Raw genomic sequence first — 19,640 nt, 5'->3', positions numbered from 1 at the left:
GCCATAGAAACCTGGGCTCCCGCTGCCGGGTGACACGTGTAGCTGGGCTCCCTGTGTCTGGGACAAATGTTCCTGGCCTGGTGCAGCAGAGAGAAGGCTCACAGGGTCCAGTTGCAGTGAGAAGCATCACAACACAGGTATTGCCATGCATTCCTAAGTTCTCAGGTACAAAAGGGGCTCAGGTGCTTAACCCCATCTCCACAGTGAAGCACTGGGATGTGGAACTGGGAGCTGGAGCCCTGGCAGTGGAAGTGACTGCAGTTTTTAGTCGCTGGCACAGGCTGCCCAGGGAGTGGTGGAGTCACCGTCCCTGGGGGTGTTTGAGAGATGTGGCACTGAGGGATGTGGTCAGTGGGGATGGTTGGGGTTGAATTGGATGGTCTTAGTGGTCTTTTCCAACCTAAATGATTTTATGATCCTATATGACTTGATAAACTATCAGTTGAGGAAAGTAATGTGTTTTAAGGAAGAAACGATCTCCGGTTTCTGTATTTTCTCTTTCCTGCTTCTGAGAAGACCAAATCAATTCCAAATGGATCATATTCTTTTTCAGAGTCTCTATTAAAATAATTTCAGCTTTTCAAAATAGCAGTTTCCTTTATTTACAGATAGGTTTCCAAACAGCTTTTTCCATCTGAATAAGTCATGCAATAAATAGCACGCTTTTCTGTAAGTGCAAAATCCCATTTGATTGTTTTAATTCTTTTCCGTGATTGCTGATTATCAAGAGATTGGATTTAGGCAACAGAAGGGAAATGCTTACAGAGAAAAAAAAAAAAAACTTTATTCTGTATATGAGTACTTTGATTCTTAGCACTGATACAAAAATCATAGGATATTTTTGATATATTTTAGGAAATTTCCCAGATGTAATGGGAGTATGTATCAAAAATAAGACTGTAGAATAATTTCCACTACCACAAAAATGATTTAGGAGTAAACTGTACTTAAAATTCACTTTTCTAAAGGTGTAATATCAAATGCTCTTTGTTTATAAATACCAGTTTATTACAGGATTACAAATTTGCAGTAGTAGCTATCACAGAAACAGATAACACAGAGAATGAAGGGATTGGAACAGCTACAGTTCTGTCTGGCCTAATCCCTACATCATGTAGAGCAATATATATCCATTGCTCTGTTTTGTGCTAAACTCTGACTTCCCAAAACTGGAACAGGGATTATTTAAAATCGGAATTGTGTTTTGGGAATGTTTGGATATGTGGAAGCTTCTCATGGTGTTGGTGGCTCATATCTCACACGTGCCATAAGCCACTTAGGCTTTTGTGTTTCCTTGAGGGCAAAGAAGTTTTTAAGGCCAGAAGGACATCTGGGGTCTATTCTTAGCCACCATTAACTTGGTTAATGAATGGAATGAATATCATGTGCACATCATGGGAAGGGCTGCTTGGTGGCATAGGGTGTGCAGCTGACTGGTGCTGTAGCTCATTAGGGATTTCTGGTTGTGCAATATTGCTTCAGGGCACTGCATTTTGGGCCTTATTAAATGCCTGGTCCGTGCTTCCCTGTTACAGATCTGGGAAGACAAGCTGTTTGCATGGTAAGAGTTGAGGATTGCCTCTTGTGTTTCCAGCAGGATGATGTCTGCAGACCCAGGGGCCTTTAGGGGAGGGTTTTGTTATGGCGTAGACTTGGGACTGCAGGATATTCTTGTCTCCAAATGAACTGTGGAAGTGGTGGAGTTGCAGTCTCTGGAGTTGTTCAAGAACCGTGTAGATGTGATACTTAGGGATGTGGCTTAGTGGGCAATATTGATGGTAGGTGCACATTTGGGCTAGGTGACCTTAGAGATCTTTTCCAACCGTAATGATTCTGTGATATGTTTATTTCTTTGCTCTCTGTATTTCTTCCTTGGAGGGAGTTGCTTGCTTTCTCTGCTCCTTTTCTGACGTGGGGATGCTGATCCTTACCCCACAGGTGCTGTGAGGGTTAATTAGTGTTGGCAAAACATTTTGAAACGGCTGATTGAGAAATGCTGCCAGAGATGAAAGCTAAAGAAGTATCTCGGTAAATAAATATTCCTTTGTAGTCTTATCTTTACAGGAAACTCCCTGTGTACCCAGGATACTGCACAGGTCACTGAGCAGCCATCTCCCCATTGCCTGAAGTCTTCTCAAGGAAACTCATTTGTTTAAGTTTTTCCACTTCAATTTCTTCAAAGTGAGCCCTGATACACAGCACACAAAGGGAACAACCTAACTAACAGTAAGTGGCACAGAAACACCACATTGATTGGTGGTTATTTTCTTTCTCTGGAGCTCTTGTTCTTCTGTTTTGTGCTGAACAGTGCATCTGCAGAACCCAAAGTATCCCAAGAGGAAGAAAGGCAAATCAGAGCCAGTTTCCAGGGTAGCACTCAAGGCAGGAGGAAGGGATCTACACTGAGTGTCCATAGCACATACAGTATAAGTGCTCTACTGGAGGTGGCCAGCTCTGTCTGATTGCAGTCTGAGTAGCGCTGCTGCTTAACCTTTCCCTTCATCTGAAGCTTTCTTCAAGGAGGCATTTTATCTCAAGGTGAATTGTTTTAGCTGGAGGCCAGCCACAGGTTGGCAGCAATCTTGTATTGCAGGGCTCAGTGACCCCCATTTCCCATCCTTTTATGTTATAGTGAGTTTTCCAGCCATGAGGAGTACCAAGAAGAGCCTCTGGCTCTTGAAGAAGAAATGCCCCCAGCGACTGCTCTGCAAGAAGACCTGCCAGCTCAGCTCTCATCTTGGCAAACAGGCTGATGGAGCAGGACTTATTCAGGTCATCCTGCCACTGGTCCTTACTCCCAGTGTCTTCCTGGGCTACCTCACCCAAAATGAAGACCAGAGGCTTTCAGTGGTCTTTCCCAAATGGCATTGCTTTGTGGCTCAGCCATCTCCAGCCATGTTTATGTGAGGCTTTGCTAGCTCCTGATCCCAGGTCCAACCTCCTGCTCCAAGCAGGGCTAACGTAGGCTGCCCAAGGCCTTTCCCAGCTGATATGAAAATCTCTGAGGATGCAGATTTCAGATGTTCTCCAAATAACAGAAGGTAGGTCTAGGAGGCTGAGCTTGGGCCCCTGAATGGCCCCACTGCCTTGCTTTGGTAATGATATAAATAAATGATATTGTTGCAATTTCAAGGCCAGTTCTGAAAAACTGTTTAGCCCTAATCCCAAATCGAAAAATAGTTCCAGCTTTCCCTCAAAGCTAAGTACATCTGGGGCCTAGGAGTTTGCATTTGGCCCATTGTAAAGAGAGCCACAGAGCTGAAGCCAAAGAGACTTGCCTAACCAGGGCTATAAATTCTTGCTATTTGCAGGGACAATTGACCCAGGAACATGAGGTTGCAACTTCGTGATTTTACATTAAGCTCTTAAGGCTCCATTCCAGCCGTTTTCCTGGCGCTTGCTTTGTGGCAAAACTACAGCTGCTGTGACTGCATGGGAACCAATCCAGCTGAAAAATACCCTGCCCGAGGAAAAGATCCTCTTATTTTGCTCACCATGATGGGCTGAGGAAGAGAAGCATGGGATGGTGGGATTGCTTCTGTCAGTGCCAGTCTGTGCTTAGGGAGATGGTCAAACTGCTGTTTGTGGTGGTGGAACCGGTGATCCCATGCACCCTGCACACATAGTTCCTTCGGAGGGGCATGTGGGTCAAAACAAGAAGGATTCCTAAAGTCATGGGTCAGGCTGATTTCTAAGAGCTGCAAAAGAGAGCACATGCTTTATGGCTCCAAACCATTTCTGCTCATGTGGAAAGGATTAAAGATAAAAACAACCCTGCTATTCACTTTGCTCCAGAGCTGTTTCAATCCTGTCTGTCTGTTGCTCCAGAGAAGCACTGACAGGAGCTATTATCTGTGATCCAAAACTGTAGCTCATATCCCCAGGGTAGCTCATAGGATCTACCTTCTCTTGCCAGAGAATGAGGCATCGCTGGGTACCGGTCACAGTAGTTTGTAAATGTTTGGTGCCAGCCTGGCTGTTTTCTTGCAGGACCCTCCAGTTTACATCTCTGCTCGAAATGTGGAGCTGTGGGGCTCAGCAAAGCACTGATACCACACATGGAGCTTCTTGTAACTGTGCAGCTGCAATCACGGATAGTGAAAACTCATGCAAGGGCAGCCTTGTTACTTGGAAATGCTAGAAAGTTTCCACATCCTGTTCCTATCCCATTGACTGCACCTGAGTGAATGCCCACTGGTTTTCTCCACCAGGACGTCAGCAGATCCTGTAGTTTGTTTTGCACTGAAATGTCTCTTCTTGGGTAAATATTACATCTGAGGTTGCTTTGCCAGTGGCTTTCCTACCCGGAGTTTGTACAACAGGTCAATGCCCTGCTCAGAGATAAAAGGAATACTTGCTGTGGGTACTGTTTGCTGCTCTGCAATGCCACTCTGCTGTTCCCTCACCAGTTTCTCTTTAAAGGTTTCTGAATGCTGCTGAAGTCCTGGAGGTTTTAGCAAAGTGAGGGAAATTTAAGACGAGCCATCGAGGGCTTGGACAGAGCAGAAGGGCAGAGCAGGAGTTTGTTTGTTCCAACAGCCGTGGCTTGTAAATTATTCATCTGTGTGCAACTGAAACATGCAGATCCTCAAAGGTTGCGTTACAAAGGGTGAGGTGAAGGATCAGCAAGCTTCGAGCAAAACAGGAAGGTTAACAGGTTCTGGGGAGCCCTTCTCCTTCCACTTGCATCTGCTCAACAAAAATGCCTGCTTGCAGAAGAAAATTGAGTCGCCAGTAAATGAAACAATGCACTAACACAGAGATGTGTGTACGTGGTAGGGAGGCCAACTGCAAAAACAGTTTTCCCTCTACTGGAAACAGATTTGAAGCTGATTGCAATGAAATGTATGGAGAACCTGTGAGCACCGAATGCACAAGAGGCTCTAGCCTCTGTGAAGTGGGGAAAAAGTTTCCAAAGATCAAGAGAGATCAGAAGAGCAGGCTAAGCAGAAAAGAAGCCAGCGTGCTTCTGCTCAGCAATTCTGTCTCCAGACGAAACCAGACTTCAACTAATTAAAAAGAGCAGATGCTAGCTGGAACATTAATTGGAACAACTATATTTTGACTGTGCTTAGGTCTATTTTAGCTCTCTTGTTGTAGGTTTGGAGAGAGGTAAGTAACTCTTTAGCAGGCCTCTTGTTTTGTTACACACCACATACTTAGGGCATAATGAAATATCTATGAATAGGTTTGGATCCTCTTTTTTCAGGGGCAAACAATTCTCCATCTAATAATGCACAGCCATCAAACTCAGCATTCTCAGCCCTTTTTTCTCACGGTACTGGTAGTAAAGTGATCTTCCTTGGCTTGGGGAGGCCTTGTAAGCAGTGCTGGGCATGGGGCCAGCTGCTGTTCTTCCTGATATGTATTGTATTAATGGACACCTCTTTAACCTGTGCACATTTGCTTCTCTCTGCCTGTGTCCCTTCTCATTAGGCTTGTGTGCTCTGCAGAAAGTGCAGAGAGCTTAGCTGACATCTGATACACTTATAAATAGCCCGTCTGCCCTGCTATGGTTCTGCAGCTATCCCAACATGAGCAAACACTCAACGTATTGCACTCTTCCTGGAACTGGGATGCTATCGAAGATTTTCCTCCAATACATCCAAACTTTGCCTCTGCTGGAAGCCGGACACTTGACTGCTGCTCTGTTACAGATTGGCAGTTCTTTGGTCTTGTCCTTGTCTCCAATTCCTTCCTAAGAGACAAAGGAAAGGCATCATCTGAGTAACAAGGCTCTATCGCTACTCCTGCCCTTCCTGCTCCAGTGCTGGGTGCAGACGGGGGCTCAGTTGGTTCAAGCTCTTGTCCTCAGAGCCCGCAGCAGAGGGGATGGGTCCTCCTGAGCTGTCACCCTCTTTCTTTTCCAAGGCAGGTCAAAAGTCCCTGTCCTGTAACACAGAACCGGTCACATTCTAAATGGTGCTTGTCCCCTGTGCCTTTACAGACAGGACCTAAAACCTCCCCCCCTCCTCTGAGCATTCTCTCATAGCATTCTCTCATAGCAGTGCTGCCAACACTAATTCTAGTGTAACTTCATTTTTTTTGGCTGTTCTCTCTTCCTAGGTGTGAATGCTGTCATTGCTGAATGACACCTGCTCCCCATGGGTCCCTTTGGTTTGCAGAAAAACCCTTTTTTCCTCACAGCTCAGATGCAGACAGATGTCTCCTGAGGTTGATGCCTTAGGTAAGTGGCTCCGTCTGACTTGGTTCTCATTGCATTGAGTTCTCTGCCCATCCTCCTTCTGGAGGTGTCTTGTTGATTACTGAGGGCTTAGTGACTGGCTTCCATGCTGCTATCTGATTTTAGGGGTGAGGAGATAAGGTTAATTGATGTTTTCCTCCTTACATTTACTTCCCACATTGCACCAGCATCTCTCCTTATCAGCACCCATGTGCTAAACACAGCTGGGCTGCCTGGAGCAAGCACCAGCATTGCTGCCTTTGGGCTGGGGGCTGCTCCTCCACAGGTTTTGTGATCTCTCCTTGAGTTGATCCTAGCAGCTACATCTAAATGGCCACACCAGAGATAGTAGGTGGACTTGTCATTGAGGGAACGGGAGCAGTGGTGCTCAGAGCTTCTGATGGGAGCTGCTTTCAGGTACAGCAGCAATCTCACTGGTGACTGCAGACTTGTGCCAGATGAAACCCTCAACCCTGAATGCCTCTTCTGTTCTTGTTCCAGCACAGCTTCTAAATTAGAAACCCTACTGCCTGCATATAACATGAGGAGGGATTTTGCAACACTGGAAGGCTGAGGCACGGCACAGGGATGACAGTCATTTCTGTTGCTGAAGAGGCTTGATTGCATTCAGGTGCCCACTGAAATGGTTTCCCTTCCCATCCATCTCCCCAGGGGTTTTGAAATGTTGGCTCTGCTCAGCTGGTGCCAGAGGAGCAGCTCGGTGAGCTCTCTGCTTTCCCATCACTTTTCCCCCTGCCAGCAGCAGCGTGTCCAAAGTAAATCACGACTTTTTGGAGCAGCTTTGGTTCAGGCTTAGACTGGCAGCCTCTGTGTCACTGGGAAACATCTTGATACAGCAGCTAACGTTCAAATTATAGGAATGCAGCAGGACACTATCCAGGCATGGAGAAGAGCCTGCAAGTGCTTGCTGTGCTGCACGCTCTCCAGTGTCCTGCCACGTGTTACACAGACTGAAGTTTGCTGATCCCAAGGCTGTACCCTGCAGTGAAAGCCAGCTGGTGCCTGTCCTTCAGATCCAGCCCCTCTGGCCAGTATCCCCTTTGCAAGTTTCCCAAACAGAATTTAATGAAGCTTGTTAAAGCTGCTCAGATCAGTGGTGGCTGTGGGAAAGGCTCTTGAAAGAATGCTTAGAGTTCTGTTATCCTCATATTTAGTTTCCTGTAGACTTTTCAGTGCTAACTGAGCCTGAGCTATGGCTAAGCCATTCTCAAGGGCTAGTTGAAGTCTCTTGTTTATTTTCTTGATGCTTTTCCTAGCATCTTGTAAATCATCTTCTGTCTTTGGCAATGGTAAAGTGTGAAGCAAGCACTTTCACCACTGCAATATATCCATGTTTTGTTGCAGCAGGAGGAACAGAGCCCAGTTCTTAACTGAAGGTCTCAAGTTGTTTGGGATCAGCCCAGTGAGAACTGCAGCAGTTTGACTGATCTACCTTCCATGCCCCATATGCTGTGTTAGATCTGGGACTTTGCGCACTGTGGGTCATAGTGCATTCTCTTTTCAGAGGTGAATCCTGCAGCTCCATCAGTGTACAGTTGCTCACTGTTGCCCCTTGGAGCAGCCCACGTGGCTCGTCTGCAGGCACGTGGCCTTGTAGCCAGCCAGAGAAGCTCCTGGCACATCTTCCTCTTGAAGGTGGGGAAGAGAGAGGAGGAGGCTGCAGTAATTGAGCTGACAAAACTTTTTGTCTACTGTCTCAGCGGGCTCCAGAGAGGGCTGAGAAGTGCCAAGTTCTCTGCCTGGCCCTGTCCCATGCGGTGGCCGCCTTCCAACGCGGCTCAGGAGCCTCTGCTTGAGGTGACTTCTCAGCATTTTTATTCCTTTCCGCACCTCTTCTTTTGGGTTGCTGAAGCTTTCCTGCTGGCTTGTGTTTTTATGAGGACTTGTCTCACTCACTGAGCTTGGAGGGCTGGGACACCTCTCCATCCCCACTGTGCCTCACCCATGCTGAACAGCCCGCCCTGCTGCTGCTCCATCCTCCAGGACAGAGGCCCCTCTGCTGCTCGTTTCTCTTGGCTGGATGGAACTGCCAGCTCTCAGCCTTTTCCTTGGAGGTGGCAACCCATGCCTGAGTCCAACATTGAGCCATTTGCTCCAATGGAGCTGTCTGGGAACCCTTAGGCCTTTCTTTGCTCCTGCCTGTGTCAAGCTCTTTCCATGCCTTTTGCACCTTATGCTCTGATTTCTCCCAACCCCTGCCACAAAATATCATCGTCTTTTGGCTTCCCTTGATTCCTTTATCCCAGAAAAGACATAAACATCTCCAAGCACAAATTCTTCTCAGAAGGAGTGATGATGCATTGGCACAGGCTGCCCAGGAGTGGTGGAGTCACCGTCCCTGAAGGTGTTCAGTAACCATGGAGATGTGGCACTGAGGGACACAGTCTCGTGGGCAGTATTGGTGGTGATGGTTTGATGGTTGGACTGGATGGTCTTAATGGTCTTTTTCAACCTTCATGATTTTATGATTCTATCCCATATGCCTCCCAGATTTTGGTAACCTTTACTTCTTTTGCCCAAGCCCAATTGCAGTGAGCCCTGTAACAAATTGAAGTGGTGTTCAAATCCTCTCCTGCCTCACGCAAACAGCTCAGTTTGGGAGGGCAAACAGCTCTTGCATCCATCATTTTGTTGCTGCATGCTGGTGTCCCCTCTATTTTAAAATGTTTTTGCCTGAAGACAAATAATCATACAGCTTTCTGAGCAGCCTGACACCCATTTAATCTATTTCTGTGCAGTGAAGGCCTGATCTGGCAGTGCTGAGTTAATTCTCTGCAGGGCAGAGCTGGGCTTGATTCCTCAGTGAAATCTGTTTCGGTGTTGAACAACGAGCCTGTTCTCAGGGAGGGGGGACTGTGTGCAATGTCCTACCCGGACAGACACTGGAGTCTGATTGTGCTGGAATGACGTCAAAGGCTGCAATACTGTACCTCAGTCTGGCACTGGGCTGCTGCTGCAGCTTTTCTGGAGGCCACACTGCTTCCACCTTTGCACACTGGATATCCACTTGCACATCTGGCCCTTCCCCACACAAAATTGCAGTTCTAGCAAATGGAATTTGCTTTAAAAAGGACCGCTCTTGTGTTTCAACCTATGACTGGGATAAAACTCCAGCAGATGTGCAGCCTTTCCCATGTCTGGGGCTCAGGCTAGCACGAGTGGATGCCAATTGCCATGGAGCTGCAGCAGCAAGCACCACAGAGAGGGCCAGTAAAGCATGGTGCTCATCCCTGTGGCACTGATGGAGAGAACATGAACACGTTATCTACTAGCAGCTGCTGTGAACACTTACTGCTGAGTTCTGCTGAAGGCAGACAGATAAAGCAGCAGCCTCAGCTTGCATTCAACCATGGTGTAATCAGGATGACACATATGCAGCTGTTTGCAGCAGGGTGCTGTGGGGAGGGGTAAGACCTGAATGTACATCTGAGCAGGTGTCAAAGACCTCCATCCCATCAACCCACAGCACCCCAGCTTCTTGCAGTCCCCACGGGCTACAGCAGGACAGGCAAGTTGTGAAACACGTGGAGCTGCTCTGTAGGAGGGGATCTGCTGTGGCTCAGCACTGCGTATATCTCACCTTTACCAGACCTGGTACAGCATTGCTGACAGTGCACATCTGCCAGGCCTGGGTTGAAACGAGCTGATTCCAACCTTAAGTTGTTGAGTTGACGCTTCTAATTCAGCTGTGTGTTTGGCTGTGTGCTGGCCCAAGCAGCTGTCCATCTTGACAACTCTGCACATAGGTCAGAAGGAAGGAAAGAGCGTTTGACAGTTTCAGTTTTCTTATGAATGCCCAGGCAGTTCTTAGATCGTTCCTAAAAAGATGCTGACAGATTAAGAATGGCTCCCAAGATTTTGGAAATGCTTGAGTATTCCAAGTTTAAAGTCCAACAGGATTTCCAATCTGACTGTGGCAGTGCTGTGTCCTCTCCTTCAGGCAGAATTAGTGCCCAGCAGAAGCTGGGCAAGGGGCAAAAGCAGCAAGGGGAATGGGAAAGTAACAAAGAGGTGACCTGAAATGTTAGCAGGAGCATTTATGAGAGTTCATGAAGTGAAGATACTGGAAGATTTAAAACTGTGTTAAAAAAAAAAAAAGAGTAAAATTTGGTAGAGTTTAAATAATCCACATACATTGATTTTAGCATGTAGGAGCAGAGAGAAGGATATCATCCTTAAAAAAAAAAAAAAAAAAAAGGTAATTTTGTGCTGGACAAGTCTTGAAGGTAAATATTTAATTACAGGATCGATTTTGATAAAGACACAGAGTTTGCAATTGATTTCTTCATCCTCTTCTGTGCCAAGCAGTGAAATTCCTGGTTAGTACTGGCTGTTGCAAATAACATACACTTGTGATTGTAATTGACTTTGCATGCTAAAAGAGATAAATGATGTCTTAGAACCAACCTCATTTCTGTCCTCTCAGATCAGTGATAACTCTCTTATTTCTGGAGTAAAAGCAAAGTCAGTGTCTTGACTGGTCACCATAGCTGTGTTGTGAGTAGGGCTGACACCGTGATACTTTGCAGAGCAGAAACTTGTCTGTATTTACCTTGGGGCTGTGATATCAAGACAGGAATTTGCTTGCAAAAGGGAATTACAATAGTGAAGTTTAGCTAAGCCTGACAAGTTACCAAGATCAATGCTTAACTGTAAAAATGGAGGTGATGCTTGTTGAGCGACAGGAGCTGTTGTGCTATGCAGACGAGCCCCACTGCATCCACTTGTTCATGAAATGCTCACAATTAAATACAGGCTCAGGCCAAAAATAAAAATAAAAATCCAGACACTTGGTCAAACACTGGGTGATGTTCAAAGGTTTAGAGCCATCTCTCTTAATTTTAGGAAAAAACTGAGTTAGCATGTCATTAAGTAGAGCTAAGGAAGAGTGAAATAGTTAAATAAGATGTGCTCTTCTCTCCCATTCATTGATTCGAGATTCTCCTTCCAGGATCTGCCACACTCCCCGTGACATTAGGACAGCTCAAGTGTCCTGAAGACAAGGCTTTGTCATCAACTTTTTGCTATTTATCCTTCACCAGACAACCTAAATGCAATTTTTGAACATCAGTTTGTTCAGTATCATACACTGCCAAGACTATTATCCTCAGGAACAGATGGAAAAAACGGAGAGAAAGGAGATGAGGTGGGTTGCTTCTGGCCATATAGACATGAATTAAATAGTAGCACAGTTGGAAAAGGATGCGGTTTCCTCCCAGGCAGTGTTTATAGGAAGGAGTATATACCAGTGATTCTGAATTCAGCTCTCGGTTATTTCTAATTATGCCAGTACAGTGAATGTTTTGTCCCCAAGTCCCTGCAGAATAAGAAAATGCGCATTTTTAGATCACAGAACACACGACTAAAATTTACTTTCTGACAACTCCAAGGTTGGTGTGAATGAAAATACTTCCTATGATCACATCTGTATTTTGGGGAAGTATAATCCAGGTTTGAATCAGTGTTTTCTTCATTGCTTACATTCCTAGTAAGGATTCATTAGACGAGGAAATAGACCATTACATCACAATGGATCATTTTTAAACATGCCATCCCTCTGTTCTGTTTTTTGTTTGTTTGTTTGTAATTGTTCTGTTGAGAATATCTGCCTTGTGACAAGCAAAGCGGTCAGCTCTCAACAAGCAGTGAAATGAATATCAATCCAAGGCAAAGCAAATTGGGAAGAAGTTCCAGAGAGTGGTGCTATTTGAAATAAGCTGAAGTATTATTTTGAAAGCTTGCATGGAAGAATGGAGGTTTGCCAACTATTACAATTGGACTTCAGAGTAACTGCTGAGTGGGTAATTATTCCCCCAGGAACACAGGAGTCTGGACAAATGTAAGAGGGAAAAAAAAGTATATGAAAAATTAATGTTAGAAAACAAGCTAGAACATTAGTCACAGGAGGGATATAACTCAACATTCATTTAATGTTTATTTCTGTGATGAACAGAAACGTTGTGCTTAACCCCTGTGCTGAAGCAGGAAATAGGAGATTTCTCTCTTCTTAAGGCAGCTGGAACTGCTTTATTGATTTCATCTCTTTGATAAGATGGTGTAGGGGAAGGCAGAGAAACGTGCTGAACATACTGCAAACCCAGCAAACAGGCTTTGTGGGAAAATAACCCACTTGTGGACCTTGTTGGGGGTATTATGTGATGTCTGACATGTCTTCAGTGACTCCCAAACATGAAAAAAAGAGAGAACTGCCAAGGTTTGAAAGATGAAGCCCTCCTACCCACAAGTACTCACACAAGATCATGACATCTGCAGAGCATAGTGTCATTTTCCTCTGTGTTGAGCAGCACCTCAGCAACATGGAGGGGAACTCAGCTCTTGATGATGGCCTTAAGTTGCACCAAGGGGAGGTTCAGTTTGGGTATTAGGAAAACTTTCTTCTCAGAAAGAATCGTAACAGGCTGCCCAGGGAAGTGGTGGAGTCACTGTCCCTGGAGGTGTTCAAGCAACTTGAAGATGTGGCACTTGAGATGAGGGACATGGTTAGTTGTATGGTGGGGATTGGTTGACATTTGGACATAGTAATCTTACTGGTCTTTTCCAGTATGTGCATGATTCTATGACATGGTGGAGGAGTTTTGCCTGCCATGTTGCTGGGCTTACAAGGACATGGTGAAACATAAGGACAAAGAAAACTCAAAGTGTGAGAAAATTTTTGAGGTTAAATAGTGCACATGAAGTTGGTTCTGTCCTTCCAAAGCTCCTGTTTCATGATCCTACACTGCAACTATTGAACTGTAGTCTTACTTATAGAGTGACCACACTCATCTTTTGTGGTTCATTGCTCCCATTATTATCTTAACAGCAGCAATTCCCTAACCAGTCCTCTTCCTAAAAAAGACTAGTGTTGCTTTGGATGTTTGGTGTTTGGGACAAAGAAGAATCTCCTTGCTGGGTTCTCACCATGTCGTTGGCCAAGTGATGGGCTCACATGTGCCTTCTTGCACTTGTCCCCTGCCAGTGTTGCATTTCTGACCTGTCACTGCTCTGTGACCTGAGCGAAGGTCAGCAGTGTTTTTGTGTGGGCTTTGTGTTTACTATTTAAGGTGAGGGAGAGGCTCTGGATTCTGTTGGTTGGGTCATCTTCTTGGTTTCCCAATTCAGTGCAAACAGACAGGCAGGGCAGCTCTTCCTTGAGAACATTCACATTCTCTTGAGAGATGTGCCAATTTCTGGCACACTCGGTGTTGGCAACACATGATGGATACAACACAGCCATAGTTTTTCATTTTTCTAAACAGTGTCTTCAAAATGATCATCTTCTCTCACCACCTCAAGCTGCTTCCCAGAGTCCCTAGCACAAGGATCCTGCACAAACACACCCAGCTCTGCGTATTCCTTCCAGGAGAGGGCAGGGGAATACAGCATATTGCAGATCTGCTCCTGAACCACAGCCAGGATTACTCATGGCCCAGATCTTCCTGTATGTCCTCCAGTCTATTTTGGTTTTTTAAACGCAGTAGAGGTAGGTGCTGAATCTCAAAGTGAATCAGTGGATTTTGTCACATTGACAGACCTGCCTGTATTGAGTCATCTTCAGGAGGGTCAGCTTGAACCGGGCTGCTCCCCTTGCTCTGGAACCTCTAGGAGCTGCAGGAGGTGGTCTGATTCCCTGATCCATTCAGCATATCAATGGGTGTAGCACTTCTCTTAGGTGTGTTTGACCATATATTGAAATGCAGGTCTGCTTAGAAAGCCAAGTTTGGAAGTGGACCTAGTTAAACATAGCCTGGGAAAATAACAGCCAAAAAGTCAGCTAATGTTCTCTCTCAGTATCTTAATGAACAGAAAGTTTGGGAGAAAATCAGAAACTCTGCTCAGCTCCCCACTGTCTTTAATATTCCAAAGAGCATTAACATTAAAAAAAAAAAACAAAAAAAAAAACAACCAAGAATGAGTTTCTTCTATCTTATCTCCCCCTAGACCTATAATTCTGACTTAAAAAGACAACATAATTTCCAAACTAGTTAAGGAAAGAAAAGAAGGAAAAGAGGAATCAATGAATTGTTGTCTCTGCAGCAGAGATGCCCTTGCAAGGCCAAAGAAATTAAGCCCTGAGATTGCTGTTGCCGTTTCCACCTTGTCCTGCAGAACCACAGTCAGGGATAAACATATTCCTTGTGTCAATATTTCTGTAGTACCAAAAGAACTTGCAGTCCTTATCTGCGAATGTCAAGGACTGCTGAGTTAAAGTGCTCACAGTGCTACTGCAGTTTGACAGGCTTGGGTGCTACCGTTGGTCCCTGCAATGGGGCTGAAAGATGCAGGACAGGGGGGGCCAGGCACTGGTGTTGTTGCATTAAATGTGATCCATCTGCTGATGGATTGAAGTCCTCAATTTCCTTTTTGCCTGATTATTTTGTTTCTCTCATTGGGAAAGAGCAAGTCAATCTGTACGTAGAAGTGTGCAAGCAATCAATGCTGCCCAACTAACCCTTGTTCTGCCAAGTGTGCTTCCCTCATTACTAACGGTTTGCTGGTGCAGAACTACAGCAAGTGACCTCTAAGGCAGCACAGTGAGTACCTGTGCAGCACAATCTCTCCTTTTGCCCATCTGCAAAGCTTTCTTTCCCTTTCAGCCCACTCAGAAATGGGAAGTCAGCTGTAACACAATACTGAGCAACTTACAGAAGATGGGAAAACCTGAGGCAGGAAAAATGAGCCTTGGGACAGCCACAGGCAGAGCCAAACAGTGCATGGTGCTGAGCACAGAGCTGATGAGCCTTTGCTCCTTCCACCTTTATCAGTTTTGTGCACAACAGCTTGGGATCAACATCAGCCTGCAGTTTCTTTTTGACTTGATAATGCTGTGCTATTATTATCTCCAGGAAAATCTTAAAAGGCTCCAATGCTGTGCTGTGTTTGCCTTTCCCGACTGGATCTTTAGTACACAGCTATGAGACAAAGGACAATGAAAAGTCCCTTAGCCTCACCTTGGCCCTGCATTTGTTGGGCAGAGGAATGCCACAGAGGCTGTCTGAGCAGGAGAACTAGTCTGACCGAAATTCCCTCCTGAAAGGTAGCAAAGAGAAAATGGAAAATCCCCAGGCAGGATCAAGGGACAGAGGTAAACAGATTTTAAAAGGACTCCTGGTGAAGAGATGAACAGGGAAGGAAGTGTCATAATGCACAAAAAATGTGAGATGGGGAGAAGACAAATGCATCTTACAGCATGGAGCAGGGGTCAGTATTGCTGCAGTACCAAATGAAGCCATTGAGCAGAAGAAAGCTGATCCAAAGCCATTGGTGACAGCAGCATGGATCTCTCTAACCTTAACCTGACAGCCTGCCCCACACCAGCAGTCATTGCACCGAGAGTTGGCAGTCAGAAGTGACCAGAAATAATTGTATTGATGGAGATATGTGCATTTCTTCTGCTGTTAAGCAAAACCTCACAGCGATTCCAACACCAGGAGCAAAGCTCAGTGCCAGTTGTTTTCACTGTCGTGGGGCTTCAAGGAATTGATCAAAAGATCAGTTCACAACTTGAGAGGTGCATGGAATTGCCACTGTTGCATGTAAATCTCAACTTTGATTTAAGCCCCAAAGTGCATCTGTGGACCCCAGAACCATGGCTGTGGGTTGAGGCCACACGACAACCTCAGTGTGATCATCCTGGGAAAGAAAACTCCTCAGATAAAATCTCAGCTCAGAAAAGGTGCTGTAGAGGATGAACCTGTGGACATCCTTCACAAAGGATGACCTCAGATCTGGACTCCAAGCCACACCGACTTGCACATTTTTTCTCATTATTTTCCATAGTGGGTTTGCACAGGAGTGAAATTCTTTATGCTGAAATTAAACCTCAGAACTCGTGCTGTTGTATATTGTATTTGTTTTCAGCGTGTCCTTTGTCTGTCTAGAATTTATGCCTGGGCAGAAAAAATGGACTTTGGATGTTTGTCCAGGGTGTCCTGCTGCCCAGTAGCCTGGTCAGAGCAGGAACATCTGCAAGACTGCTGAGCACCCAGAGGTCCCATAGGCACCACACAGATGCACAAGGACTTTCCTGGAGTTTCCCAGCACAGCAAATCCCATGTGTGTGGCAAAGGGCACCTGGACATGCGTAAGAATGTTGGGGCATCCAGAACGTGTCACACAGTGCACAAGCAAGCTCAGGACAGAGGCTCATCCTGGATGCTGGGGACTCATTTTCCCTGTGTGTTGCCATATTTTTTTTTCCCCAGGAAAATCTTGGAGAACTACAGAACCCCTAGTTACATGTGTGCTTATTTCCATTTGCATTTTGCTTCCCAGTGATTGCTATTGCCTAGCATTGAATGGATACAATGCTCTGTAGGGTTCTGCAGTGTGGCTGAAGTTACTCATCCCATGAACCAGCGCAGTTGGGCTCAGCCTCATCAGTTCGTTACCTGGTTTAACAGGTTTCAACCCATCCCTCAAAGTGACTCATCCATAGCAGGTAAAGCCACGGGTCCCTCCACCACCTCTGCGTGCAGCTGTACACTGGCACAAGGAAAGGCGGATGGACATCTCACCTCAGCAGCTGCACGCATCTGGGTCTGCCAGAGCCCTCTGCACACTTCAGCTTCTGCGTAACAGCAGAATGCAGCCAGCCCCGCATGGTGCTGGTAGGGAAACGGAAAGGATTTGGCCTCGTGAAGTGAAAGCAGCTTGAAAAGCAGAACTGGGGTGTGCACTGTTTTATTTGCACGTGAGTAAATACATGATTTCCCTCCCTGTTCTGAAGTAGAAAACTGGAATTTACTGGAACTTAAATCTAAAGAAGTTGTCCAAAATTTAGAGAGACCTCTAACGTGTCCCAGTGCATATTTAGGTCATAATAGTAAAATTAAGGTTGTAAATTTTGTTTGTTTCCATGGTACTAAACATTCTAAGGTAATTCCCTGTCTGAACAAGCAAGCAGTTCTCATTCCAATAAGCTCAATCTTAAGGGTTTGGGATTTTAGCTATATCAGAATTTCTCAATCTAATGCCTTTACATTGCATCAAGCTAAACTTCACTTACCCAGAGGGAAGAGAAGGCACAAAGCCCTCCCATCCCTCAGTGCCCCCTTTACAAACCATTTCTGTGACCCCACAGGGCTTCCCCCACCCAGCCCAGCTGCTGTTGCTCCCCAGGTCTGCAGCCATGGGGGCTGCCTGGGCACTGCTGGGTCATCCCCAAAGCCCATAGTCCTGGAGCAGCAGAATCATAGAACTGTTAAGGCTGGAAAAAACCTCTAAGATGTCCAAGTCCAACCCCAACCCACCGCCACCATGTCCATAACCACATCCCTCAGTGCCACATCTCCACAGTTCTTGAATACCTACAGGGATGGTGACTTCACCACCTCCCTGGGCAGCCTCTGCCAGTGCATCCCAACTCTTTCAGAGAAGAAATTGTTCCTAATATCCTAATCTTTTCTAATGGGGATGTCAGAAAGTTGTACAGGTTTGCTGCCATGAGGCTGTGTTCTGGTAGACTGGCCTGGGCCTTTCCAGGGTTGGAAACATATAGATGGAACTTGAAAAACAGCTGATGAGCAGATTTAAAATCTTCCACTGAACAGGAGAAAACCTTAAAGAGATTGGTCCTAAACAAGCAAGAGCTGCAGCAACAGTCATAGCGAATGAATGGTGGCGTGTTTGAGCCCACGTATGTATGACGTGTAACTTAGAAATGTATATATAACCTACATAAATGGTGTGTCCATTGCAGAGGGATTGGGATCGAGTACTGTGTTCAGTTGAGTACTGAGGGGTTCACTCAGTACAAGAAGGACATCAAGGTCCTGGAACATATTCAGAGGAGGGCAATGGAGCTGTGAGGGGCCTGGAGCACAAGTCTGATGGGGAGCAGCTGAGTGAGCTGGGATGGTTCAGTGTGGAGAAGGCTCAGGGGAAGCCTCATTGTCTACTGAAAGGAGCTTGTAGCAAGGCAGGAGTTGGCCTCTGCTCCCTGTTAACCGTGATAAAACGTGGTAATGGCCTTAAGCTGCTCCAGAAGAGGTTCAGAGTGGATATTAGGAAAAATTCCTCCTCTGAAAAAGTGGTCAGGTGCTGGTAGAGGCTGCACAGGGAGATGGTGGAGTTACCATCCCTGGAGGTATAAAGAAATGTTTAGATGTTGTACTGAGGGGTGTGGTTTAATGAGTGATATTGGTGATGGATGGTTGGACTGGATGATCTTGGAGGTCTTTTCTATTCTTGGTGATTCTATGATTCTATGTGATTCTGTGTAAATTGGATGATCTTTGTGCCATTCTATGATTTGATATCCATGCACATATATATCTAACTAGTGTATATACATACATGTGTGTAGACAATACACATACATAGTATTGTGTGTATATATGTATATATACACATATATATTGTATATATATATGAATATATGTTTGCATGTATGTGTGTATATATATACATATGTTTCCATATATATGTGTGTATATATACATGTGTTTGTATATACATGTTTGTGTATATATACGTGTATACAGATACACAAACAATACTGTGAACATATAAAACTAGTAATATAGATGTGTACTAAACCTACCGTAATAATGCTGGGGGAGAAGCCAGCAGTGATTTCCCACGGGCAGGAGAAGAACCAGGGTCCTGCACACCCCCGAGCCTTGCACACCCGGGACTCGCACACCCGCGGGGATCCGCACGTGGCCGCGAACCGCCTGCCCCGGGGGCCGGGCCGTGCGATGCGCGGCTCCCATTGAGGCTGAACACGGGCCGGCCCCCGGCGCTGCGGGGCCAATGGGGGCTGCGGACGCGGTCGAGCCTCTCCCCGGCCCCCCCGCGGCCGCCGGCGCCGTGCCGGAGGGTTTATAGTACTACGCCGCGGGGCCGCGCCGCACCGCGCGCCGCCTCCCGGGGGAGCTGCGCCCGCTCCGCTCCGCGTCCCGCCGCGCTTTTGGGACCGGGGGGGGTCTTTTCGTTCCTCGGTTTGGTTGTGCGGTTTTTTTTTTGTTTGTTTGTTTGTTTCTTGCTGGTTTTTTGTTGTTGTTGTTTTGTTTTTGGGTTATTTTTTTTTTTTCCGCCCGTTTGGTGGTTAGGTGGTTGATTTTTTTTTTTTTATTTTTTTTGGCCGTTTTTCGATTCTTCGGGTTTAAAATTTATTTGTTTATTTATTTGTTTGTTAATCGTTTTGGTATCGCGTTTTGCGTTTTCCACGCTGTTTTTGAATTCTCGGCGTTTTCTCCCGTCTCTCCTCTCCCCCCCCCCCTCCCACTCCCCACCCCGATCCCCCCAAGGCCGGCTGCTGGACGAGTTCAGGTAAGGGCGTGCGAGGGGTGCGCGGTCCGGCAGAGGAACCCCCGGTACCGCCGTGGGGTGGGGGGGGGCTGCGAGGGGCTGCCTGTCTGGGAAGGTCACATTTTCCAGCGGTGGGAAAAAACAGCTTGAGGAGGGAGAGAGGAAAAATAATATATTAAAA

At 46.0% G+C, this 19,640-nt stretch overlaps 1 protein-coding gene across 2 annotated transcripts in view; it reads left to right on the top strand.

The window, feature by feature from the left end:
• The first annotated feature begins 71 nt into the window (after positions 1-71).
• Positions 72-19,640, top strand: part of KLF15 (KLF transcription factor 15) — a 30,989-nt gene continuing 11,420 nt past the window's right edge. Inside the window, exon 1 of one of the 2 annotated variants that reach the window (XM_031607455.2) lies at positions 72-137. The gene's annotated coding sequence lies outside the window, so the exon portion shown is untranslated. Of the gene's footprint in view, positions 138-19,044; positions 19,481-19,640 lie in introns of those variants that run through there. The other variant, XM_031607448.2, reaches the window with a different exon arrangement.

This window comes from Phasianus colchicus, chromosome 11 (assembly GCF_987193195.1).
Source record: "Phasianus colchicus chromosome 11, bPhaCol1.hap1.1, whole genome shotgun sequence".
NCBI classification, from domain to species: Eukaryota; Metazoa; Chordata; class Aves; order Galliformes; family Phasianidae; genus Phasianus; species Phasianus colchicus.
This window is presented reverse-complemented; position numbering and strand designations above follow the sequence as displayed.